The sequence below is a fragment of the Castor canadensis genome, unplaced genomic scaffold (assembly GCF_047511655.1).
Source record: "Castor canadensis unplaced genomic scaffold, mCasCan1.hap1v2 HAP1_SCAFFOLD_181, whole genome shotgun sequence".
Classification (NCBI taxonomy): Eukaryota; Metazoa; Chordata; class Mammalia; order Rodentia; family Castoridae; genus Castor; species Castor canadensis.
Genome location: NW_027395383.1, coordinates 46,710 through 74,114, shown reverse-complemented (window position 1 = coordinate 74,114; position 27,405 = coordinate 46,710). Strand labels below are relative to the sequence as shown.

At 40.8% G+C, this 27,405-nt stretch overlaps 1 protein-coding gene across 4 annotated transcripts in view; it reads left to right on the top strand.

Moving 5' to 3' along the window:
- The first annotated feature begins 752 nt into the window (after window positions 1–752).
- Window positions 753–27,405, top strand: part of LOC109678739 (ferroxidase HEPHL1-like) — a 54,916-nt gene continuing 28,263 nt past the window's right edge. Inside the window, exons 1-2 of one of the 4 annotated variants that reach the window (XM_074064621.1) lie at window positions 753–3,543; window positions 12,945–13,021. The gene's annotated coding sequence lies outside the window, so the exon portion shown is untranslated. Of the gene's footprint in view, window positions 3,544–5,076; window positions 8,222–11,542; window positions 13,022–27,405 lie in introns of those variants that run through there. The other 3 variants (XM_074064622.1, XM_074064623.1, XM_074064624.1) reach the window with 3 other exon arrangements.

The following is a 27,405-nucleotide window of genomic DNA, read 5'->3' as shown; positions in this document are numbered from 1 at the left end:
TGTAGGGGGTGCTGTAGCAGGAGTTAAGGGACTGTAGAACTTCTGTGATTATTGTATTAATCACTCAACACTAATGATTTGATTATCCTGAATATCATTGGTTGTCACTACTACAAATTAAACATGCTTTCAGAAGCAAAGGATGCCATTAGCATGTTCAGTATATGTATTTCTTTAATCACAGAGTTGTTTGACCTGACTTAGTATTTGTAGGAAATGAATAAGTGACTCTTGATAAATTATGGGTTTTAAAAGCTGAAAAAGACTTTTTCTGAGTTGAGTCTTAATTATGTCCTGGGGAGCAGAGAGGGCTGCCTCTGAGTCAGATGAGCTGTTCTTTATTTCTCTGTGACAGGAATAACAGCACTAAAATTTTGGAATAATTTGCACATTTGTTTGGCTTTGGAGTTCAATAGCTTTGGGTTTGAATGTAGTGTTACCCCTTACTGAACTGTGTTACTATCTTGTCACCTGTGAAATGGGAAATGAGGATTACAGGAGGTGACGTAAAGTCTTAGCTAGGTGTGTTACGGAGTAGGTGTTGAGCACGTGGTAGCTTCAGACCTAGTAGAAATTATGAATCTAAATTTGATATTTAATGCCTAAATCAGTTAATATAGAATGAATTAGTCAACTACTACTGGGTGCCTCTAAATAAATGAGGGGTGAGAGTGGGGTGGATGAGAATGAGTATAACCATTCCTGTCCTGTGCAAGGTGCTAAGGCTTCAGAGGGGGCAGAGGATGGAGGCTTTCTGGAGAAGGTGTAGAGCTGATGGGAAAGTGTAGCAAGCACTAAAGATTGAGGTGACCTTTGGAAGAGATTACATTTTATTTATGATTTTATACATGTGTATTTATATATGAGCTGATTTTTTGTTTTATTTTTCTTTTGTCTTCTGGCTTACATCCCAGACTCTCGGTTTCTGACCATGAACGTCTATGCCCATCACACATCTCAGAATTTAGCGTTACTTTTTTTAAACTCATTTTTGCCATGATAATGGTAAAAGCTAATGCTTTTTGTTAACCCACAGCCCTGCAAACGATCAGAATTCTCCTACCAGATTCTGCCTCCCAGCCTCCCAGCCTCCCAGCCTCCCATTTGCTTCTCGTTGGTTACTTTCTGCACTGGAAGTGGCTTCCAATGCTGCAGATTTTCTTCTGCAACATGGCCTTCGTTCAGAAGGTGTTCACTGCGCATCTGCTACAGGCACCGGGCTTGGGAGGCCTGGGGAGTAGAAAGATGAATGGGACAGGGTGGTCCCTGCCCTGAAGCAGCTTAGAGAATAGAGGAAACAGATGGGCAAATGGACTCTAATTAAATATGATTAGTATTTTATGCTGGTTGGGTAAGGAAAGACATTTAGTGAGAGCCCCAAAAACCCAGAGTCCTCCGTCGGCCATGTGCTGCTATATGCCTCACCAAGTGCAGCCTTTATCAGTAGCTATACTTATAAGACCTCCATGTGATGCCCTGCTTGGGAATGAAGCTTTCATCACCTGTACCCAAATCCTCCCGCCAGCAAGTTCAGATTGAAAGAGAAAGTCTACTCTTGCCCTCCTCCCACAGACTAAAACCTGCTCCTCATCCCTGGGATCCCAGTCTCAAACATGGTACTGCCACCAGCCTAGTGACTTGAGAGTATCTTAGAGCTCTTCTTCCTCTCCCCTCACATTCCCGTGTTCTCTAAGTCCTGTCACTCTTCTACCTTCTTCTCTTCCTGCATCCAAGACAAACCATCATTCGTAACTGCAGGTCATGACCCTTGTTACTGGATGCTAAAATGAATGTAGAGGGTCCTTTCCAGTACTCAGAAGTACAGATAGAAAAAGAAAGAAAACGGAAAACATGAGAATGTACCACTTGCACTAAGGTTGAGTTTTATTTTGTAAGACTTTCATTTGTATATAATAAGAATAGGTTGTTTTTTTTTTAAGCTAGCATTTCCGCGGGCTTTATATATACTGCCTTCTTTATCTCTACAACAGCATATACAGTAGGTACAATATCATTGTCACTGCTTTGCAGATGAGATGTTGAAAAGCTAGGCCAGGGTCATAGGTGATGCCAGGGTTCCAGTTCAGGCAGCTGGCCTGCATGAGTGTGTGTTTCTGTCTGTGTGTGTCTGTGTCTGTGCGTCTGGATGTGTGTACATCTGTGTCTGTGCCTCTGCCTGGGTATGTCTGTGTGTGTATCTATGTGTCTGTGTGTCTCTGTGCATGTACGTATGTGTCTCTGAGTATATCCTGTGTGTGTGTCTCGGAGTGTCTGTATATGTGTGTGTCCCTTTCTGTATGTGTTTCTGTGTGTGTGTGGTCTCTCAGAGGCTGTGGTCAGTCCATTTCTATATGCTCATTTATTCCCTCCGGGCCTCTACACTGAAGCCACAGTGACCTTATCCTTTAAATGGGATCTTCAGAGATCACATAGGTTTAGAAGAGTGTGAAATGTGTGTGGTCACAAGGCCCTGTATAATCTGGTCTCTACCTACCTCTCAGCTTTGCTAACTACCTTCCTTTTCCACTGGCCTTTTAGCTCCAGGCTTTGAAGGACCTCAGGGCCTTTGCATGTGCTCCTGTGATCTTTCAGACTGACTTAGACCTCTTCATGACTTACCTCTATACTACCCTGTACTGCAAGTTCACCATACTCGGAACATAAACAGCTTCCTGTTCAGTTAATGTCTGAGGACAGAGTCATACAGGCTGGCTTGTATCCCCAGCCCCAGGACAGCATCTGGCACATCAGTGAATGTTTCCTGGGTGTTCCATTAGCTATGGGAGGTGAACAAGGGTTTTGTCCCTGCCAAAATATTCCTTACTCTTCTTCCTGTCTGACCTTCAGAAACATTTCTTTAGTTGGCCACCTCAATTGCTGTGAGTCAAAATCTTTTTAGTGAGTTCTCCCTCCTCTTTGTGTATATCTTTTAATCTAGTGGATTCCCAACACACTGCTCTAACTAGATTCAGAGCTGCTGGCCCGCAACTTTTGGAGAGGGAGTGTGTGGGACCTCAGGTCAAGTGAGCAATTTAGCCTCAAGCTTCCTGGTCCATAACGCGGGGGTGGTTAACAGTGTATAAGCCCACATCCGGGGGAGGCAAATTGTGTGTGAAAGGTACCTGGCAAAGCAACGTTGGCTCTTCTGAAAGGTGTTTTTTTTTTAATCTTTTCTGTCTTGGGTCTCCTCCTGCTTGCCAGGGTGCCTTTGTGGTGCTGCTTTGAGGTGACTAAGGCCATGCAACCCAGCCTTAGTCACCTCAGTCAAAGGCAGTTCTCAGCTGAGTGTATAGCCCCAGGCCAAAGCTGTCCACATTCCTTACCCACTTTCCAGTACTGGTGATTTTTAAAACCTTGACGCTTGACCCTGGGGAGGCTTTCTGGCCTGGGTTAGTGCACTGAGAGCTCTAGATGCTGCTTTGCCTCTGAAGTGGTAACGACAGTGATGAAAATTACAGTTTTTGTTCATTGAGCATGTGCCTGATGCCAGACCTGTCCTCACAATGTCCAGATGCAGTGCCTTTGTACCCACCAGCCTGTGAGGTAGGTGATGGACTCCCCATTTTTGCAGAAGAGGAAAGTGAGGCACAGTGAGTTTGAGAACATTGCCAGGGTTTCTGACTTGGAGTTCTCTACAGAACACTCTTCTCATTTAAGTTATAGCTATCCTATTAATGGCTGTTTTGACTTTGAAAATAAGTATAAGCACCTTAAAAGCAAGTGTTTATAGCTGTCTTTTGTTTGTTCTCTGCTCTCTGTTGATTGGTGTAACCAGACTTTTCCCTGGTGAGAATGCTGCTCAGGAGGTCTGCTTGTGCAGGCTGTGCCTGGGTCTCCTTCCTCCTGCTCTACCCTTCCCACCTCCAGTGGTGGAATTAGAAGCTGATTGCTCTCCCTGCTTCCGATTCCTGACTGCTCTGTTTGTCTTCTCTGGCTGCATTCCCTTTTCTCTCTTTACAGCTGAGTTTATTGCCCTTTGCTGACTCCTTTATTTTTATTTTCCAGACTTGCCCAAAATGCATCTTGATTTTGGCATCTTTAGATTGTTAAAACCCTGCACTTTGTTACTGATGGTCTCCTTCATTTTGGAAAATTTTATTTGGATGCAAATCTATTTTTCAAGACTCTGTTTTTCTTCTTTCTTCCATCACTAAATTTTGTTCTTTTATATAAATCTTCTTTAAGATTGTAATAATGGACCTTCAATGCCCTAGAGATTGACTTCCCATCATACTTGTTTTTAGAATCATATGCTATGGAGCAGAGGTTGCTTTTATGGTATCCTTGGTTTTTTTAAAAGGCAAACCTGTCTATAGTATTTTGGTAGTCAGCACCCTCCTGTGACCTTTGTAAGATCAGTTTTGAATACCCCATGCAGTGTTAGAGACACTGGGGTCCTTCTCTCTCTTGCCTCTTCACTTCATCTACCACCACTCCCTGCTCGCACTACATTAAACCAGTGGTTCTCAACCTGGTTTTAGGTCTCCTTTACATTAGACTTGAAAAACTAGTGAGATTTCCCCAAGAGCTTTCATTTATGTGGATTATATCTAGCAACATTTACTATCTTAGAAATTCAGAAGATTTAAAAATATTAAAAGTTTGAATATAACAAACCTATTACATGATAACGTAGTTATCAGATAGTTACGAAAGTATTTCCAAAATGCAAATACTTAGTAAGAAGAGTGACATTATTTTACCTTTTCAGACCTTTTTAAGGTCTTCCTTAATGGAAGATAGCTGGGTTATCGTAAATGCTTTTGCAGTCATTCTGTTGTGGTACGTTGTGTTGGTTGAAATATATGCAGAAAATCCAGCCTTAGAAAGATCGGTAGTTGAAAAGGGGTAGATTTTTAAATTGTCATGTCAGTTAATTGGGGATGGCCTTTGAAACTACGTCGGAACGTGGTGGTAGCGGTTTCTCAGAGCTTTGCTGCATTGTGCAATCTGAAACCATATCCATCAACTTTCTTTTTTTTTCTTTTATTATTCGTATGTGCATACAAGGCTTGGGTCATTTCTCCCCCTTTCCCCCACCCCCTCCCTTTCCATCAACTTTCATTTTCTTGTGTGTTGAAGTTCACTGGTTGGTCTGTCTTGCACTTTGAAGGATCTTTTGTGTATCATTTTATCATTGCATGAGTCAATCTTTGAAATAGCAAGCATGCTTTATTCATTCTTCAAGAAGTATCTGTGAATATCCACATCTGAATAGCCACACTTTTTCTGTTGATTGTTCTCTACTAAAAGTGCTTTTTTTCCCTGCAGGGAAAGTGCTTGATGAGTTTACCTTTAGTCTGGGGGATATTGAGAAAATGAAATCCAGGGTTGATACTTAATAGTGATAGTTGTTATTGTTTCCCCCAGGACATCCTTAGGTGAGATTGATTTAAAAATAAACAAAACAAGGCTGTGTGAGCGTATGGTGGGGAGACTTCAGAGAGTGCAAGCACATATTCACCTCTGTGATCCATGCTAAGACACCTACAGTATTACCACCATTGCTTTCACACCATCAGTGCACGTATTAACACGGTTAAAGTTAGATTTGATCTTCCAGGATTTCCAGAGAGGGTTGTGACTAAACTCATTCATCTGCACACACTGGACTGTTCCTCCCCACCACCCAAATAGGGGCTCACTGTGTATCCACACTGCTGTAGAATTCCCAGTACTCCTGCTTCTGCCTCCCAGATGCGGCAGGGATCACAGAAATGTGCACCACACAGTGTGCACCACACCTGGCCACACTGGACTCTCTTCTCCTGTTCCCATATCTTGGCTTCATGTCCTTTCTGCCTAGATGCACATTTTTACCACCATCTCTGTCCCTGTGTATGCACGTACACATACATATGTGTAAGTATCCATTTACATATACATTGTATATCTGTACATTTACTTGTGTATTACTGCAGTTAATACTGTTTACAATCACATGAGCAAGACAAAATGCTAATCAGAAAGACACATCTTGCTGTCCCTTTTGGTGCAGTATGCTGACACATACTAAATGAATGTATTTAATCAAAGGACACCGTGTTGATACAGTAAAGTCACCCTTTGGTATTGTGATTCCCCGGATAGATAGTAGGAAGAGAGTTTTGTGGCAGAATAGCCTTGGAGTCAGAACCTTGCAAGATTGATTCAAGTCGTATTTAACTTGGCATATCATTCTGTGAAGTCCCCTACAGAGAAGTCAAGCATTTACGTGCTTACTAAATGGTGTATTTTGTTTTGGGGGTGTGGCTATAGAGTTGTGCTGGATGAACTCTGGGAATGCATAAACATCTTCCATCTCCTCCCCATGTGTATGGTACATAGGAGGAAAACATCTCTGTCTCAGGTTATCGTGTTGCTTCAAAGCCTGAAACTTCTTCAGCCACATCATACTCCTGTCAGAGGCTGAACACTGACAGACGGAGAGACCCAGGGTTGAGTAGAGCCATGGAGAGAACGTGCATCTCGGTGGCTGTTTTTTTCTAGGTGTTGCTCCAAGATTGAATTAAGACCATTATTAGGGAGTTTTGGACCTCCTGATTTCTAATCCTTGTGATTCAGTTCGAGTTGCAGAAATATAATGAATTGCTAATTAAAAAAAAAAACTTTCTTTTCTTTGAAAAAATTCACACTAATTATAGAAATTTATAAAAACACCAAAAGGCATAATGCTGAAAATTGCCTGTAATCCTATTCAAAGATAATCTCTGCAAACACTTATATTTGCATTTATTTTTATTTGCATAATTAAGATCATTGTATATAAATTTTGGTTTCTGTTTTATTCAATTTAGCATCTGAATATTTTCTCCTGCATTGAGAGCAGCACAGCATAGTAAATTTCCATGACTGAGTAGCTTAAAATGATAGATACTGTTCTCTCAGAAGAGAGGCCAGAAGTCCAACATCAAGGTGCAAGTAGGACTGTGCTCCTTTTAGAGGCTGTAGGGAGGAGTCTGTCCTTCGCTCTCTCAGCATTCCCTGACATGTGACTCCATCACTCCAGTGGTGTTCAGATGGCCCATGTGTGTGTGCGTGTGTGTGTGAGTGAGAGAGAGAGAAAATACGTGTGAGTGCGAAATCTGCCTCTTTTATAAGGACACTTGTGATGATTTAGGTGCCACCTAGATACTTGAGGATTCTTCCTCATCTCCAGGTTATGAACTTGATCACACCTGCAAAGAACATTTTTCCACATAAGGTAACACTTTGAGGTTTCAAGTTAAAACCTGACATCTCTGGGACCGTTATTTAGCCCACTACAGAGTTTAAGAGCATGGTCTCTGGAGCTAAGCTATATAGGCTTCATCCCAGTGCCATCTGTTAGCTACAGGATGACCTTGAGCACATGCCTGAACTGTCAGTGCCTGCATTTCTGATTGCAGAATTGGAATTAAAACACCTGTTTGCCTGTGTGTGAGTCATACACACACACAAGCACACAAAGAGCACTTAAAGGGTTTAGGGTACTACCTGCCTTGCCTAAGGAGTAGCTGTTTTCATTGTAGTTGATGTTTCTTACTAGATATTTCTTGGTAAAATGTGTTTCTCACGGCTGCATAAAACTTTATGAATCTACCAATCATTTATCTCATAATTTCTTCTTGGCAAAATGTCTTTAATTTTTCATCTCAGATGTAAGGATATCTTTTGAATGTTTTGCCCCTTTTCAGATTCATTCCCTAGTGTAGAGTTTTACAATGTCAAAGGGTATATACAATTTTAAGTCCCTTTACCAGAAGGTGTTAAGCTGCTTTCCAGAATGATTGTGTCTGGTTATATTCCTATCAGCAATTGAGTGATGAGAGTGCTTATTTTACTGAAGCCCTGTTACAAGTGTTATCATTTTCAACATTCCAGGCATTTTGAATAGTCTGCCCTTTAAGGCTGGAGTATAACTTAGCAAAGGGACTAGAAACACAGTGTTCCTTAGGCAAGTTCAGCAAACTTACAGTGCAAAATGAAGTCCTTGCTTTGTCAGATGCCTTCTCCATTCTGTTTCAAGGCCTGGAAACTTCCCAAGTGTTTTTGAGGTTAGAGGGAGAGCTGTTGGGCAGGGGGGCTGGGGTAGCAGCAAAGCAAGGCTAGATATACAGATTTCAGTTTACAGTTTTGTTTCTGTTTCCTAATTGTTCACCGGCATGAGGAAGGCATACTTGAACAGGAAACAGATCAGTCACTTCACAGCTAAATGCCATGTGAGGCCTAGGAGATTGGGGTAAGAGAGGACAGCTGCTGCATTGCATTGCTGGAGACGCTGGGGGACCAGCCCTGGGTAGGGCTGGCATCTAGTCCTGCCTCGTCCTGGCTTCTGGGTACTAGGGATCCAGAGTGTGTTTGCTCAGAGGGACCTCATCAGAGATTATCTGGTTCACTCCTGTTCAGGCTGTGCGGAAACACAGGGTAGTGGTCTTGTTTCCCTTGTGGAGAATGATATGAATGTAGAGTATACAGCATGCAGCTACCCGAATTCCATGGTACTCAAACTGGTTGTCGACTGACTGGTGTCCTCAAAGATATATTCCTATCTTGATCCCTGGAACCTGTGAATGTTACTTTAATAGGAAAAGGTTTTTGTAGTGTGAGTAAGGATGGATCTTGAGATCATTCTGGATTAGTCAGTAGTCCTAAATGCAAGCAGTGTGTTCTTAGAAGAGAAAGGCAGAGGGAGTTCACACAGATAGGAGAAAGGCAGTGTGAATTTGGAGTCAGAGATAGGAATCATAAAACCACAAGCCTAGGAATAGCAAGGCCACTAGAAGCTGGGAGAGGCAAGGCACAGGTTCTCTCTAGAGCCTCCAGAGGCTCTGCCTGTTCATTGACTTCAGACTTCTGACATCCAGATAGTGAGAATAAATTTCTGCAGTTTTAAACCACTCACTTTGTCTAGATAGCCATACAAAACTCGTATACCAATCTATGCTCTCTTCAACTAGACAGTTCCACTGACCATGTGCTCATATTGCTGTAAATGCTTCTGAGTGCTTCCTCTCAATTTCTGTACTGCTTTTGTTATGAACTGGCAGCCAAGAGTTGGTGGGTGGCACTGGTTTGAGACCACTCCTTGAGTTCAGTTTCCTGGTCTTCCTCTGCATTTTATGGCAGAGGAAATGAAACTGAAGCCCAGAGAGAGGCAGTGGTGGGCAAGGTTCAGAACAGCAGTGGCCTGCTGCTTGGGATGGATGGACAGGACTGGGTCTGGGGAAAGCAGACAGTCGAGGTGATCTTGGGCATGTTCTGTAGGCCAGCTGGTGTCCCTGTGCTATTTTCTGCTCAGTGAAAGCTGAAGCTGTAGCAAACCCCTAAAGTACAGAATTGCTCAAAGGGCCCAGAAACCAGGGCAAACTTACTGAGCCTTTGCCACAACTAGTGAGTCAACTGCAGCAGGAAAAGGAGCCTACCAGTGACAGAGGTAACTGATGGCTTCTGTGACTTAATTTTTTAGCCCATCGTTTCATTCTTTGTGGCTTAGGTCATGTCTTCTGAATGGCAGTTATCTCTTATAAGAATAGAGACTAGACTATAGTAAGTTTGACCCTTTTTTCCCCTTAAATAGGACTTTTTCTTTGTTACTGTTTAAAATCCGAGTTTTAAAGATTCATATCTATCAGCTTGTTTGACTTTAGCACCTCATTCCCAGGACCTTTTCCAGAGCTACGTCTCTTCACCATGAAGCTCCATGAATTTCCCCAGATTCAAACTTGGGCTTCTTCAGCATTTTTACTTTTTGAGCAAAGATGACATGAAGAGGGTAAATAGACTGCAAGCCTTTCTGTGTTTTTCCCAATGTTGTCTGGAATCAACTTACTGAACACTTCTTTCCACTCATTTGTCTGCTTCTCTTGGGTTGTGAGTTCCATCATCTTCCAGATTTGGCAGACCTGTTGGTGCTGAGCGCATGTGGTCTTGCATATCTGATTGTTGTTGCATTTTAGTAAAACCAACCCAGCATGGATGAAGCAGATATCCACTGGCAGTCTTGACATCAACAGGCGCTTCAGTCATTGTTTGCCATTTTTTGACCATAGAACACATTTTGTCATGGGTAAGATCCATGCTGTGGAAGTTAGGCAGATTTTGCCCTGAACAGTAATTAAGTTGAATTTTCTACATGCAGTTTCATCGTTCTGTAGGTCAGCAAGGCTCACTTTAAAACACACAACCCTTGAGGTTATCAGATGAAATTTTGGTTCCTTGAGTCCTTGTGAGGAGCGGTTTTTTCCCCCAATTTATTTACATTTACAAATAATATAAATTCAAAAATATATAAATGTAAAAAATAGAAAAATTATTTTTTGCAGTATTGGGGATTGAACTCAGGGTCTGTGCCTGCTAGGCACTTGAGTCACACCTCCAGCTCTCAATATTTCTTACATTGAGCATTGCTGATGCTTTCACATCATACCACTGTCTCTTAGTAGATGGATCCACTTTCTTCTTAGCTCTCTTCTTCCTGCCTTTTGTAAGGCACTTGTTCTTAACCAGGGTGCTCCTCAGAGAGCGAAGGCATCCTGACTTCTCAGTTAAGGTCCCAACCAACTCCTTAACTTGTATTCATTGCCCTTGGAAGGCCTGGTTGCTTTTTTCTTTCCAGCCTGGCCTCCAGCCCTGCCTTTCACACACCTTAATCTCTGAGCCTCACCAGAATCAGTGCTGTCTAGCAGAGGCCTAACAGAGGTTAGGTTCTTGTAAGCCCACAGTAGATGAGTTTATGATTGATCAACCAAGATCTATTGGAAAAATATGGCAAGGTGATAGAGGTTGACCCATAAGCCTTTGAAGTTTTCTAGAGGGAACAGTGTTTGCATACACTAAAATAGAACAAAAAAGCAGCACAGACAGTAATACTGATAACTGTTGCATGGGCAGAGTCATCTTAGCCCATCCAGCCAGTCAAGTTGTCAGATAACTGTTGCTATGTAAGTAAGCCAGGAAAGACCAGGAGAAAAGTTAACCCTGCCTGAACCATCAAACCAGGAGAAACTGAAATGTTTAAGACAAAGAATAAATAAGAAAAGGCTGTGCAGTAAAACCCACTGCACTTATTTTAGTAATGATAGGCATTGTTTTGTTACTCAGTTACTCCTTACTTGCTGTAGATGCTTTTCAGATTCTTTGTGTTTTCAATGAAATTCTTAACTTTGTTTTTTTTACAGGTAATGCCCATATTATGACCCCCCCCCCCACACCATCTGGGGCTCCGTCTTTTTTTTTTTTTTTTAACTGTGAGTTAAGTGTGTATTTTTTTGTTGTTGTGCTGGTGCTGGGTGGGGATACATTGGAATATTTAAAATGTTCTTACAATGTATCAAATGTATCATACTTGTTGAATCCCCCCCTTTCTTCCCTCCCCCATTCCTGGAACCACTTTAACAGGCACCATTTTTGCATTTACATACATGTGTATACATTGTTTGCACCGTATTCATCCTGCTACCCTTTCCCTGCCACCTTCCCCACCCCCAGCAATCCCTCCCCTCCCCACCTCCAGATAGAACCTGTTCCACCCTCCTGTTCTCTGATTTTGTAGAAGAAAAAACATAAAAGATAAGAAAAACATGGTGTTTTTGCTAGTTTGAGAGAAAAATAGCTGTACAGGGAGATTCTTTTTGTTGTTTCCATGCATATGTGTATTACAAACCAAATTGGTTCATCTCTACCAGTCCTCTTCACTACTCCGTACTCTCCTTCTCATAGTGGCCTATGCCAGTTTAAGATTACTATATTCATTCCTGTACAGTGAGCATATCGGCCACATTCAAGTTTTTGGTTTCCTTCCCTTGCCCTATCCCTTCCCTTAGTGTGACTTGTGCTTAATAATATTGGTGCATTTGTTTTAGGTCTATAATCTGCATATGAGGGAGAACGTGATTTTTGGCCTTCTGATCCTGACTAACTTCACTTAAAATGATGTTCTCCAGTTCCATCCATTTACCTGCAAATGACAAAATTTCATTCTTTGTGGCTGAGTAAAATTCCATTGTATATAAATACCACATTTCTTAATCCTTTCATTTGTAGTGGGGCATCTTGACTGTTTCCCTAGCTTGGCTATTGTGAATAGTGCTGCAATAAACATGGGTGTGCAGGTGCCTCTGGAGTAACCTGAGTCACATTCCTTCAGGTATATTCCTAGGAGTGGTATTGCAGGATTATGTGGCAGATCTGTTTTTACTTTTCTAAGGAGCCTCCATACTGTTTTCCACAGAGGTTGCACTAGCTTACATTCCTACCCAGCAGTGTATGAGGGTTCCTTTTCCCCCGCATCTTTGCCAACATTTGTTGTTTGTGTTCTTGATGATAGCTATTCTAACAGAAATAAGGTGGAATCTTAGTGTGGTTTTGATTTGCATTTCTTTTATGTGGGCCTCCGTCTTAATATTTAATGCCACTGAGATTTTATAAAGAGGTCACAGACCTCTTTCCTTTTTTCTCAGACTTTATGGAACAATAGTTCACAGGCCCTTAGCACTTTCTCTTATATTTTATTTGTCCCAAGGGTTTGTTTCAGAAGGCTCTGTTCTTTCACCCTCTACTTTCTTTTTTTAGACCCAACCCTGGATCTCATTTGTAAATCAGTGATATTTGGTTGCAGGAATCAGAAATGCTCTCATTTAAGCATTTGTTCACTGACTAAAGTAGTCTAGTGAACAGTTTAAGTTAGCAGAAGGTTGCTGTAGAATCTCAGGAATGCAGGGAGTGATGCTTGACCAGCCTGTGGGGAACTGGAATGGGAGGGACCCTCTAACTCAGGGCTATGCTGTACTCATCATGGTGGTGATGGGTGTTTATTCCCCCAGTCAGCAGTCAGTTGGGAGAAGGGAGCCATGTGACTGCTGTCTCAGCATGGGTAGGGTCCCCAGAAAAGGAAAGGGCTCTGTGGAGTGGTAGTCTGCCAATACCAAGCATCTATTATACCTTTTCTTCTAATTTCTCAACAGGAGTTACTCAAGTCACCTTTACTGGAAATCAGTTTGCTGAAATTATTGAAACAGCGGTTCTTGAGTTTGAGAAAAAGGTAAAAATTCTCTCTTAAGAGTGACTAATCTCTCAGGCGAGATTTGTCCCTGTCGTTCCTCAAACAGTATGTAATATTTTACCCCTCCTCTGTGCCTGGCCAAGTTCCTGTTCATCCTCTAAGACCTTTATCAAATGCCTCCCCAGCCTGCGTCTGCCTCCCCAGGGCTAGTGTTGAATGGGGGCTGCATGAGGAGGTTTTAGGGTGCGGTTTGGTCTCACTGTGGTTGTGTCCTCTCCTGGTTGCAGTATGTCAGACCTCTCCATCCATACCACGCTACTTTAGTCAGTGAACAATTGCATCTTAGCCCATCTCCCTATCCTAGAACTTCTTGCTTTAAATGAACTAGTAATAAGTTCCTTTTCTCAAACCGTTGGTGCACCTGCTAAATATCCCAAGGAAGTTCTTTACTCCTTTTATCAGCTTTCTTGGTCACCATCCTTTTAGAAGACTTATCCTGTCCCTTTCTAGACAGCAGTAATCCCAGTGCCTCATGTGTCTGTAGAGTGCTTTCCATTTTGCAGGGTGCTTCTACACACATCCCACAAGTCCTGGGAACCAGGCCAAAGCAAATGATAATTTCTCCCTCTCATACTCAAGAAACAAGCTCAGAAGTTTAAAGGTTTGCTTAAGGTCATGGGCCAATGTGAATGGAGTTTAGTTTTTCCCTCCTCTATACCATCTTGGTCCTTCCCTTTGGAAAGCTGCTTGTGCCACAAAACCTGGGCATTCTGTCCCTTACTCACCTCAGCGTTCCTTTCAGGGGGAGAGTCTTGATCTTCTGTTGAGAAATGCAGTCTGACCCCATTGCTTTCCCCACCTCCAGCCAGGCAGCTTCCTTGCAAATTGTCTTCCCCCTGAGATCTTCTGGTCACTTTTAAAAGTGGCTTTCGTTGTTTGTTTGTTTCCTGGCAGGGTTTACTTTAATGCAGGAAATTTAATTATTTTATGTAGCTGCTGTACTGTCTTACTCTGAGTAAACTGGAAGACATTAAATGAGTTTGATCAGCTTAATCTAGCTGTGTGTAATGTTCTTTCTTCCCTTCCTTAAATAGTTGCAAATGGCTCTGTCAGTCAAGGTAGCAGAGCACAATGGGATTGCCATGTGGAATTATTTAGTTAAGTATGATTTTTAAAAAATGGCTCAACTTTTAATTAGAAAGCAGATTGTCAACTGGCATTTTGATTTGTCCCTTGATGGGGAAATTGGAATAGACTCATCATAGTAAGAAACAAGGTTCTAGCCCAGAAGGACAAAGATTAGCTTTAGAGCAGGATGTGATTTCAATGCATCCTCTCTGCATTTTTTTTGTTGAGAGAATTTCCTCTGCACCTGATACTGCCTTGGATTAACAGTTTTAATGGGAGACTCTAATCTGGACTGTCCCAAACAGAATGGGATTCTCAAGGGGTATCTCAGGCCCAAGATCAAATACCACCACTTTTTTTTTTTTTTTTAAACCGGGAATCCTTGAAACATCAGTATGAAGAAATCGGCAAACCTCTTATGATACCTGTAATTGAAGAAGGCGTCAGACTACATGCTTCAGCTGTGGCATGATGCAAAAAGCATTTTACTGTGAAAAGTTGCTGTATTCTCAACCCCAAATCCGGATCTGTGTTACTGAGGATCATAATAGAAGCAGCCTGTGTATCTCCTGGTTGCATTTGGTCTCATAAACATCTCATATGGTTGTACTTCATCTTAAACTGGCACAATGCTGGCCATTCAGTCAGTATGAAAAGCTGCCGGGAAAGGGCCACCTCTCAGGTTGGCTCCAGGTGCTTTTTGTAGCAGTTAGCAAACTTGAGTCTCATGTGGGTATCTCAAGCTTAATATGTCCATGTTTTAACTCTTCGTTTCCTTCTACTGTAATCTCTTTCCAGACCTCCCTCCCCTCTATCTCATTAAGGCATGTAGTTAGTTGTTTACTCACTTTTAAAGCCAGGACCTGAGGAGTCATCTGTTAATATTCACCTTTCTCTTCCTCCAAATGATGCTTCTCCCAGCATAGCTCTTGAATCCATCCACTGTCCTTGAATATACAAGCCAGTCTTGTCATTTACTCAGGTCACTGCACAGCCTTTTAATTAGTGCCGTATGGCCATGCTCATCACTTTGAACCCAGAGTTTTCTTTCTTTTTTTTTTTTTTGGCGGTTCTGGGTTTGAACTCAGGGCTTTATGCTTGCTAAGCAGATGCTCTGTCACTTGATCCACTCCACCAGGGCCCTCCCTTTTGCTCCCCTTTTGTGTGTGGTGTGTGTGTGTATTTTCAAGATAGGATCTCAGACTGTTTGTCTGGGCTGGCTTCGAACTGTGATCCTCCTGATCTCTGTGTACCGAGTAGCTAGGATTACAGGTGTGAGCCATGGTTGCTTGACTCCCAGAGTTATCTTTAAAAGTAAGTATGGCCATATGGTTTCACTCCCTCACTCAGAGCCCATCAGAGACTTCCTCCTGTACTCGGATGCAGCCCATAAGCCCTGCACGGTCTGTGGAGAGGCCTGTGTGGTCTGGGACTCAGACTTGGCTAGGGATTCCACAGTTTTGTTAGTAGTCCTTTATTGTAGTGTGTGAGGTGCTTTCTCCCCTTGCACTTGATTTCCTTGAAAGATCAGAATGACTTTCTTTGATTTTTCCAATGCAATAAATAATTTTTTTTAAAAACCTGCCAGGCTCTCAAAGGTATATTTAGAATGCATATTGTCTTCTGGGAAATGGAACAGGAAGTGATTTGTTCCCCCAAATTCCAGAATATCAACTCCTAGAGCTCAAAGGTGAACCACTATTTCATTTGGTTCTTAAATAAGTTAACAAAATATGTAACCAAATAAAATTATAATATTCCCTGCTACTCTCCAAGTAGCCTTTCTCCCAAATATTTTGATATAAAAATGTTCAACATTTTAGCTCAGGAAATTATGGATGAAACTTGGTTCTAGATTGGTAGTAGAAAAGAATGATATCCTAAAGAGGAAAAGGAAGAAGAAACAAAGCTAAACATTAGTGTACAGCTTTCCTTTTAAACACATTTCGCCTATTGTGAAGCCTGTTTGCGTTCTTATCGTCGCCTTGAGCTTTCCTCTTGTGTATGTTTGTGGAGATGTGCACATACCTGAAAAGCAAACTGTGTCTTGGTCAGTGATACTCCCCATCCTGCCCAGGTCTTCTGTTCAAGGTAATTAATGGGAACACTGAAATTCTAGTTAGATATTTGATGCACTGTGGCCTGAAATTAAGACAACTTTTCTATGACCTTGAATTTTAAAATGTATCAGTTTGGTGGATCCCTTTGATGAGCTGTTAGCAAAGATGATAATGAGAATACCAGACAGGGGGATCTCCTATGTGTGATGAGCAGTGTGGTTGAGTTTATGACCAGGTGCTATGGGAGTACAGAGATGGGCCCCTCACTCACCTTGGGGAGTGCACAGTCATGTGACCCTTGAGATGAGTCTTAAAGAGCAGTTTGCCAACCACAAGTTGAAGTTGGGAGGGAAGGGCCTTTCAGGCAGCTGTGTGGGTGGAGCTCAAGGAGGTCACGGGAACATGACACGGCCAGAGAACTGCAAGGAGCGTGGATTTGGGCACAGTGGGAGGCATGCTGGAGTAGGTTTGGCTGGAACAGGTGCCTGATATTGTAGGACCTTCCTTGGGGACCAGATTAAGCAAGGGGCTTGGACTTTTATTCTACAGGCAGTGGAATACCACTGTAGACATTTTTGCTTGGGAGTTAGTGGGTCAGATTGTTTCTAGAGTACGGATTCCGTAGGCATGGACTGAACTTCTAAGACCTCCTGAAAGGAGGTCCTGTCCTTTCATCTGTTCTTGTGGGTGTGAGACTTGCAAAATGTAATTGGTGGGTGTTAAGTTAGTCCCTTGCTGGGGTTTCTGGATGGCTCCATTTTGTATTCCACTGGAAGGCCAAGGTCTCGCTATGCTCAGCAGTCCTCTGAGCCAGGACACTAAACTTTTGAGTTCCTGCAGGTTGGAAACAATGTACCAACAGTGCAGTGTTAGCAAGTTCTTGAGTCTGTGACACTTGCTGAGAATCTAGATGTTTAATTATCAATTACTGTTGGCTTGGCTTTCTCATTACTAGTTGAACATGATTTGATTGGTTGTTAACTCTGCAGTATAGAATAATGGATATTTGTGTCAGCAATATTTTTTTGCTAAAAAGTTTCTGATAACTAGACTTTTAAATAGCTCTGAGATTTAGATGAATCATCTGTAGCCCTTTGCAGAAGAACTTGTTCACATTCCCATGTATGAATTTCTATGGTGATTTTCAGGTTTTCCCTTGTTTTTGCTGGTAAGGAGAACACGATGTGGTGTTCTCCACCACGATGTGAGACAAAGAAGTGTGGCAACTTGAGCCTGCCTGCACATGCAGTGGTTTAGAAGTATTACTTAGGGCTTGAGAAAGTGGTAAGTTTAGGAGAGAAACATGGGTTAGGAGCTGTTGCAGAAATCCTCATGATCAAAGATGAGGCCTGGGAGGCGGGGGAGGGGGATGTGTTTGAGAGATGTTTAGGATGAGGGAGTGGTGTGAGGAAAACAGTCTGAACTAGGGAGCGAGAAAAGGGGAAGGTGCAAGTAATCCGAGATTTCTGACCTGGGCATTAGTGAGAGGAACAAGTTAACAGTCAGCAAGTACATCAAACAGGCCACGCTGAGAAGACTTAGAAGTAGGCAGATGTGTGGCATGTTCTTCTACAGGCAGACAGAAGTGTGACTGTGGTTGAGGTGTGGTCGGGGCTGGGGCTGGGACTGGGCTCAGCACATTGTAGGCAGGGGCTTGAAGGCCAGGCCATGTCAGTGCTCTGTTGCATTGGCAGTGGGGAGCCAGGAAGGCTTTTCCATTTAGAGCACTAAGATCAGCCCTTGGTTTAAATGAAATCCTTCTGGCTGGAAACTGAAGGAGCTAGAGGCAGGTAGGCATTGGATGAGAATCAGTGAGGACTGTCACTGTAGTGGCAAGGAGAATGGACAGGTGTGGTGTCTACAGCCTTCATCATTTGGGGGGATGTGGCAGTGTACAGATTTTAGCCTCAGTGCAGAAGGGCATGGTCATCCCCTATTCAGCAGGAGTGGGTAAGGGCAGCAGAGAGGAAGGTAGGTGAAGGATAACTTGGAGACCTCTCTCTTACTAGTGTGACTGGGTTTGCCTTCGGAGTGGTTCCATAGAGGTCTGAGTGGACCGCTGCCGCGGCTGACCTGGAAGGCTGTGGAGTCTGGAGGTGAGCAACCAGCATGTTGCTCAGTGAACCTTACCTTCGCACTAGAAAGCCGTCTTTTGCCATGCCCTTTGCCCAAACCATCCTCACTGACTAGTCAGCTTGAAGTTCAACCAAAATGAGGGCATTTAATTTAAAGATCAAATATCTATCATTTTGTTAGTGACAAACCAACTTCAGCACTTGAGTTCATTGTCTGATGGGGTCATTCTCTCTCTTCCCCAAAAGTCACCCTTAGGAGACTGCAGCCAGAACACTGTAAATATTCTAAATATTCTATAGTAGCTTAGTTTGCTGTCTGTTTCTTTCAGAATATTTGAATTTTGTCAGGAATCAAAGGCCTGCAGTGAAGCACAAATGATAGGCTTTGAGATAATCACCAGTGAATTTGCAGAGGCCCTTTGGATTGGACATTGTTCCTCTGCTCTCCCTCTTGCTTACTACACATCAGCCCTGTTCCAGCTGCTTGGGGCCTCCTGGCTGTTCTAGAAACCTTTGAGGCGCTCCAGCCTCAAGGCCATTTACCCTCTCTCCATTCCCTCCTGGACACATTCTTCCCCTCTCCTCTCCTGGCTCGTTTCCTGCTTTCTTTCAGGCCTCTTCTATCCTGTCAAGGAGACTGTGTGTCCTACAGCACTGTCTGTAACAGCATGTGCCCTACTCTCCCACCTTGCACTGCAGTATCTTTGTTTGACAAAGTATACAAACCTTCAGTTAGTATGTGAATTTCATGAGAGTTGGAACTTTGTCCATTCTTCTGTCCTTGCTGCCAGCACAGTATCTAGCACATCAGGGTTGCCTTGAATTTAGTGAGTAGTGAATGATCTGATGGGCCAGTCATTTAATTAATCTGTATATTTACAGCAGTTAATCAGTGTGTGGCATGTAGCAGGTGTTTGGGATGTATAAGTCCATGATGAGACTCCAGCACTTTGGAGTGCTGCGAGAGTTGTTGAATAAGTGAATGGATGTGCGTGCTTCCCTTGTCTGTCTTCAGGACCCCTGCCAGAGAGGTGGTAAGCCTCATTTCTTTATTGGAGAAGGCCCAGATGTGCAGTCTGTGGTCTGTAGTTGCTCTTCCTTTGATAAATTCAGTCAGCCCCTCCCTCTTTCTCTCTTGGTATGCCTACCTACCATCAGCCAGGCTCTGTAATTAACATACTGCAATTTAGCTTAGAGATGAATTTTTCATTTTAAAGATGTCATAAACAACTGGCACTTATGATACCTTGGTGGTTAATGAAGTTTGTGTCTAAAAAGAACGTAAGGGCTGTGTTCATGTCTAGAAAGGAAGGAGCTACTGGCCCACTCCTGGCCACAGAAATGCAGGGACAGGCTGACCAATTCTGGTGAAGTTTTGTTTTCCTAGTTCCAGGGGTACCGTAGTATACCAGCCAGGGTTAGGGCAGAGCCAAGGGATGAGTGGTGCCTCTTCTTCAAGACTTACGTTTTACCCAAAGATTTGTGGGAAATGACATTTAAAGACTGTTAAAGCAAATTATGGGTATTTGTTGGAAGAGAATTTAACACAGCTTAGGAGTTAAGAGCAGGCCATGACTGCCTGGGTTTGACTCTGACCTACCACCTTCTTGCTTTGTGGTCCCAGGCCAGTCACATAACCTCAAATTTCCTTCTCACCTCTGGGATGGGGGCCTGTTGACATGGAAGAGCCGGTGGCATGAGGATATTGTTAGGGATCACTGAGAGCCACGGAAGGCTTCATCACAGTGTGTGTACACTAAGTAAATAAGGGTGCTGTTATGTATAATTCCTTGACATTTTAAGATTCAAAGGAGAGTTTTTCTTTTCTTTTCTTTTCTTTATTATTATTTATTTTTTTTGTGGTGCACTGGAGCGCTCACCTTACCAGGCAGGCGCTCTTATCACTTGAGCCACTCCACCGGCCCTTGTGAGAGTTTTTACTTAATTACTGGATTTTGTTGAATGTGTTTCTGCCTCCATTGAGCTGATCATGAATTTATGCACAAATCTATTTATATGTTATATTAAATTAATTGGTTTGCAACATTGAAATAATGGGATCAATCTCACTTGGTCATGGTGTATGATACTTTTTTAATGTTTCTGGATTTGATTTGCTAACATTTTGCTAAGAATTTTTATGTCTACATTCATATGGAATATTTGTCTGTAGTTTTTTTGTGATGTCTTGATCTAAAGTTGTTACTCTTCCCTCATAGAATGAACTAGAAAGTTTTCCTTTTTGAGTCAGTTTTTTAAGAAAACGCACCTAGCAATTTGTCAGTTTCATCTCTATTGTCTAACATTTTGACACTAATTTGTTTCTAATACTCCCTTAGGCACTGTTTGATTTTTATATTGTTAATTATATCCCCTCTTTTGTCCCTGACTTTGGTGATTTGTGCACCTTCTCTTTCTTGCTTGCTTAGTCTAGACAAAGGTTTTTCAATTTTGTTGATCTTTACAAAGAACAAACTATGTTTCCATCTATTTTATATATCTTAATATTTTCTTTCATTGATTTATGCTCCAATCACTATCATTTTTTTCTTTATTCTGTTTGATTTGTAGTTGTTTCCTCCTCTTTTTCTAGTTTCTTAAAGTAGACACTTTTCTAGTTTCTTAAAGCTTATTGCTGGATACCAGTGGCCCACACCAGTAATCCTAGCTACTCAGAAGGCAGAGATCAGGAGGATCAGAGTTCCAAGCCAACTTGGGCCAATAGTTCATGAGACCCTATCTAGAGGGCTGGGGGAGTGAGTTGGGTTGTAGAGTGCCTGCCTAGCAAGTGTGAGGCCCCAATTTCAAACCCCAGTACCACCAAGTGAAAGCTTATTGATCTGAGACTCTTCTTACTTCTATTGTAGGTGCTGGAAGATGTGACTTCATTGTTTTACTTGCATCTCATAGGTTTTGACATGTTTTATCTTCATTTTAATGCATGCCAACTATTTTACAATTGCCCTTGTGGTTTCTTCTTTGACTCATGGGTTATTAGACATGTGTTGTTTTACTTGCAAATATTTGGATGATTTCCAAGATTTCTTTCTGTAGATGATATCTAATTTAATTCTATTGTAATTAGAGAACATGTTTGTATAATATCAATCCTGTTAAATTTGTTGAGGCTGATTTTATGTCTATCCTGGAGAATGGCCTATGTGCTCTTGTAAAGAAGGTTTATTCTGAAGTTCTGAAGTGATTGGGTGAAATGTTCTGATGTCAGTTTGGTAGACTAGGTTCACAGTGTTGTTCAAGTCCTCTGGATCCTTCCTGGTTTTCTGTCTAGCTTTTATCAACAATTGAAAATGGGGAATGGAAATCTGTAATTATTGTAGTTGGTTGTTGCTTTTTTTTTTATGGTGGTACTGGAGTTTGAACTCAGGGCTACGTGCTTGAAGAACAGGTGTGCTACTGCTTGAGCCATGCCTCCATTCCATTTTGTTCTGATTATTTTAGAGAGGGTGTCTCTAGAATTATTTGTCTGGGCTGGGCTCAAACAGCCATCCTCCTGATCTCAGCCTCCCATGAGCCTAGGATTATAGACATGAGTCACTGGACCCAGCTTGATTGAGTCTTTAGACTGTTCAATTTAACATACTTCTATTTGGATTTACATTTGTCATTTGACTAATTATCGTCCTTTATGCTTCTGTCTTTTTTGTTCCTCTGGTCCTTCTTTACTGCCTTCTTACATTTTTAGTATGCTATTTTAATTGTTCTGCTGATTTTTTGAAACTTACATATTCTTTCCTTATTTGGTCTAGGAATTGTAATGGGCATCTTCACTTACCATAATATAGTTCATATTTTTACCAATTAAATTCTGGTAAAATATATAAGCTTTGCTCCAATAAAGCGCTTTTTAAAATTTTTATTGTTTTATCATTCATATGTGCATACAATGCTTGGGTCATTTCTCCCCCCTGCCCCCACCCCCTCCCTTACCACCCACTCTGCCCCCTCCTCTCCCCCCCACCCCCTTGACACCCGGCAGAAACTATTTTGCCCTTATCTCTAAGCAATAATAGGAAGCAATAATAGGAAGGACCAAGCAATAATAGGCAATAATAGGAAGGACCAAGGGTTTTTGCTAGTTGAGATAAGGATAGCTATACAGGGAGTTGACTCGCATTGATTTCCTGTGCATGTGTGTTACCTTCTAGGTTAATTCTTCTTGATCTAACCTTTTCTCTAGTTCCTGGTCCTCTTCTCCTATTAGCCTCAATTGCTTTTAAGGTACTCCTTTGTGAGATAGACAATGGTATACTTAGTGCTTTATACTTTCTTATGACTTTTAAAGAAGTTAAGAGAAGTAAGGAAAAATGTGTTTATAGAACATTTTATATTAACTCTTGTATTTACCATTTCTAGTACTTTTCATTTCTTCCTGTGGATCCAGCTTACTTTCTGGTATCATTTCCTTTTATTCTGGAGGAGTTTAATATTCTTTGGAAGGAAAGGTGGCCAGCAAAACACTTGCTAATTTTATTTACTTAGAATGTCTTTATCTTGCTTTTATTTTTGAAGGATAATTTTCTGGATATAGTGTTCATGGCTGACATTTCTCCTCCAACACGCTGAGTATATCATCCCATTGTCTTTGGGTCTCCAATGTTCCAATGGCACGTCAACTATTAATCATGTTGATGGTTTCTTGTATGTGATGAATTTTTTGTTTGTTTGTTTTTCTGTTTCAGGTTTCAATATTATCTCTTCTTCTTTTCAAAGTTTGCCAAAGCTAAATCTATTTGTGAATATCTTTGTATTTATTAAATTGTAGTTCACTAAGCTTCCTTGATGTGTACATTAATGTTGTCCATCAAATTTTGGCCATTATTTCCTCACATATTTTTTCATTCCCTTTTTGCTCTCCTCTCTTCCTGTGGACAGTTGTTACACATGTTTTAGGACATATGTTGTCCCACAGTTCCTTCAAGTTTTTCTGTCTATTTAGGTAGGATAATTTCTATCAATCTATATTCTAGTTCACTGATTATTTTGCCATTTGACTCTGTTGTAAAGCTCCTTAGTATTTTATTTCATTTATTGTACTTTTAAATGTCATAACTCCAAATTTTATTTTATTTATGTATTTTTAATTTTTATTGTTTTATTACTCATGTGTATACAATGCTTGGGTCATTTCACCCCCTGCCCCACCCCCTCCCTTACCACCCACTCCACCCCCTCCATCTCCCCCCCACCCCCTCAATACCCAGCAGAAACTATTTTGCCCTTATTTCTAATTTTGTTGTAGAGAGAGTATAAGCAATAACAGGAAGGAACAAGGATTTTCGCTAGTTGAGATAAGGATAGCTATACAGGGAGTTGACTCACATTAATTTCCTGTGCATGTGTGTTACCTTCTAGGTTAATTCTTTTTGAGCTAACCTTTTCTCTAGTTCCTGGTGCAATTAAGTATTTTCTGACTTGTAATAATAGCACTAGTGATATTTAGAATGGAAGGGTGAGAGGGGATGGAAAGCAAAGAAGTTAAGGGAAAGGGAGAAACAAATAATCAAGTAGAAAAAAAACAAAACGAAGAAACCAACAAAAAGTTTCAAAGATACAAACAGGGAGAGACAGTGTACTAATCAACCATAAGCTGAAAAGGCATTAGAGAGACAGAGAGAGGATTGAAAATAAAAAATAAAAAGAGTAAAGATAAGAATAAAATTAAAAAATAAGTAAATGAAAGAAAAAAATATAAAATAAAACAAAATAAAAAATAAAAAATCTCCAAGTTCAAATGCAGTGAAGTTTCAGTCTTAATAATTTTGGTGTTCGTCCCTCAGCCTTCAATCCTGGAGATGGTGCTTCAGATGTATAGAGGGTATTGAGGGGATGGGAGGGGGGGAGGGGTAGAGTGGGTGGTAAGGGAGGGGGTGGGGAAGGGGGTGAAATGACCCAAGCATTGTATACACATATGAATAATAAAATAAACAAATAAAAATATAAATAAAAACTGAAAAAAAAACCAATCTTTTTTTTTTTTTTTTTTTTTGCAAGGTGTGTGGGATGGGAGCAGCACTGCACCCTTCTTTTGAAATGCACCTTTGAAAGGCATCAGTGGGAACACCTTTGGGACATAAAAATGTATTAAGTTCAAGTACCTTTTCACCCCAAAATAGAAAACCAGAACACTTTTGGTTGCAGTATTATTTGTTTACAATAGAATTTAACACATAAATACAAATAAACGAGATACAAATTTGTTGCATTGTAACACTGAAAATATGGTTATGTCCTCCTATAACCTAATGAAACATACACTGTCAGAAACACTCACTAGGTCTAAATTTTAGATCTCATTCATTAGATACTTTCTGAGCACCTTCTATGTGCAAAGCACTGCACGGTTGTAAGTGCTGGGGGTTCAGTGCTGAATAAGACTCCCTGCTCACAGAACTGCTCCAGTGGTGGAAGAGACAACAACATAAGGACAGTCACAGAAATAGAAATCTCGAGGCTGTTTCAAACATCACAGTCTCTTTTGGGGAAAGATACATATATATACATGCATACACACATACAATTTTTTGTTTTTGAGATGGGTTCTTGCTACATTGCTCAGGCTGGTCCCAAACTCCTGGGCTCAAGTGAGCCTCTCGCCTCAGCCTCAGAAGTAGCTGGGACCACAGATGCACACCACGTGGACAGTATCTCTAAACTGACTTTTTTACAGGTTGCGAATTTTTAGTGAGACACTTAAAGTTTGTAGTTCTGAACTGCATCTCTAATTTTAAAATCCATATTAAGCTCCTTATAGCCATTCTAATGGAATAAGGCTCACATGACATGTATGAGAATGTGTGGGTACACACACATATATGCATGTTTACTGGCCACGTCACTATTTAGGTACACATACACACGTATTATGTAGAATGCTGTTCACATAACTTCTCAGGTCGCATTTGTCCTCTATGAGAACTATTAATGCTATAATTTCTAGGCCGTCTGTTGGTGCCCCAAATGCATGGCATTAAAAAAAACCAATCTTTAATTCAATCATAAAAGTCCAGTACAAGCCATTTGTAGGGCTTGGGATTTGTTCTTTTAAAAACAACAGGGGAAATGCAACAAACTGATATTTCCACTTTTCAAAATCCTTCAAGGAAAGAGTGGATCATAGAGTCATAGAAGATTAACCTAATGAAACCCACTTTCTCGCCAGCAATAGTTTATATACCTTCCATAATCTTAATACATATCCCTGAATGAAGATTTACAGTTCAGCTTTGCTTACATTAACCATTTTAAAAATGCCAATAAAAAGCAAGCTAGTGCTTGCTTCCTACATTGCCAAACAACTGTTCCTAGATGCATTTCTTCTTAAAACAAGGGGGTCATCATTTGTACAAAGCAATAGTTAGCTTCCATATACATTTTCCAGAAATGGCATGTGACATTCAAAACCTAGACACTCTCACACTTGCAAAGTGGAATCTTGAGTGGAATATAGAAGCATGAATGGCAAAATTGAAGATCAGTAGCAGAATTATTTTTCTATTTATTTAAAGCATAGTAAAAAATGGTACACTTTGGAAATTCAGTGGCATTAATTTGCTGTAAATTGCCATTAATTTGAGGAACATCATACAGTTAAAAAAAGAGAGAAAAGGAATTTTTTTATTAACAGTGCTCCTGTTTTGAGAACTGCATTACATAATTTTACCTTCCCAAACAGACCATTCACAAATATCAGGTCAACAAACTGCTAGCATCCATAAAAATGGTAGTTTCTGACTAAAATGCAAGAATTTAAAAGTGGTATCACACAAATTCTTAAGAGTAACATTTCTGGTTATTTCATATACCTTTTTTGAATAGGAATTGACAAGTTGTCCTTAAAAATTTTGCATATCTTACTCTTCTGTCATTTGTTTGTGAGTCAGCTTATTTCTTCCCAAACCATTAAATGCTCAAAATTCTCAAATCTGATGGGTAGAAATTTTTACTTACTATTTGTGTGTGTGTGTGTGTGTGTGTGTGTGTGGTGCTGGGGATCAAATTCAGGGCCTGGGTGTACTAGGCAAGCACATTACCATTGACGACATCCACAGCCTTGTATATTACAATTCTTAAAAGCTCACATATCCTGGAACATATACAACCACTGAATAGTGCCTTATCGTCTTAGATTTCTAAAGTTACTATTGTTTAACACCTTCATCAAACTTCTTTCTTGGAATAGCTTTCATAACTTAATAAGCTATCTACCCCAAATCACTTTTTCTTAATATTCTCAAATGATATTCTTCATCTTGAAAAACAGTACCAAGAATTTGTATGGGGCTCATTTCAACAATAACTATCAATGATTTCCAAAGCCAAGTCAGTAAAAAATCTCCAGAACAACTGCTATTTGTATTGATTTCTATTATATAATGAAAGTAGTAAAATGAGTTCTATCAGTTGAAGCTTCAAGTCAAGTCCCCTAATTCCCAGTCCTCAGCCTCTATCTCTATCTATCTATCTATCTATCTATCAATCATCTATCATTCTATCTATCTATCTATCTATCTATTCAGAAGCTTCCAAGTCATACATTTATTCACTGGGCTATGAAGAAGGATAGTACAAGATAATGACTCATTTATTATTTTATTCAACAGATGTATATTGAGTACCCCTGTACCAGGCACCAAGGTAGATTCTATGGGTACAATTATGAGCATGAGGACACTTGGTACTTGCTTTCATGGAACTTGACCAACACAGGAGATGTAAATTGATCAAGTAATTACATACACGATATATAGGTGTGTGCCTATATATATGTGTGTGTATGTAGTTAAAAATTTCATATATAATTAAATACTTAAGGCAATGCTATCAGTAAATAATAGGCAATGTTTATTGAATTGTTACTATATTCCAGGCACTGTGACAGTGCTTTATAGATACTATATCATATAAGTCTTCACAAATCTATGAGGTAGATATTGTAATTATCATAATCTTATACATAAGAAGCTAAGACTCGTAGAAAAGAAGGAAATTGTCAGGTAACCTTGCCAATAAGCAATGAGATAGGATTTGATTCTAGGCAGTCTAATTTCAGTGGTTGTGAGTGTGACTATTGACCGATGCCCTTCTCTCTGTGGGAATGAAATTTAGAAAACTGATCTAGTCCAGGGAGTTCAAGATTGCT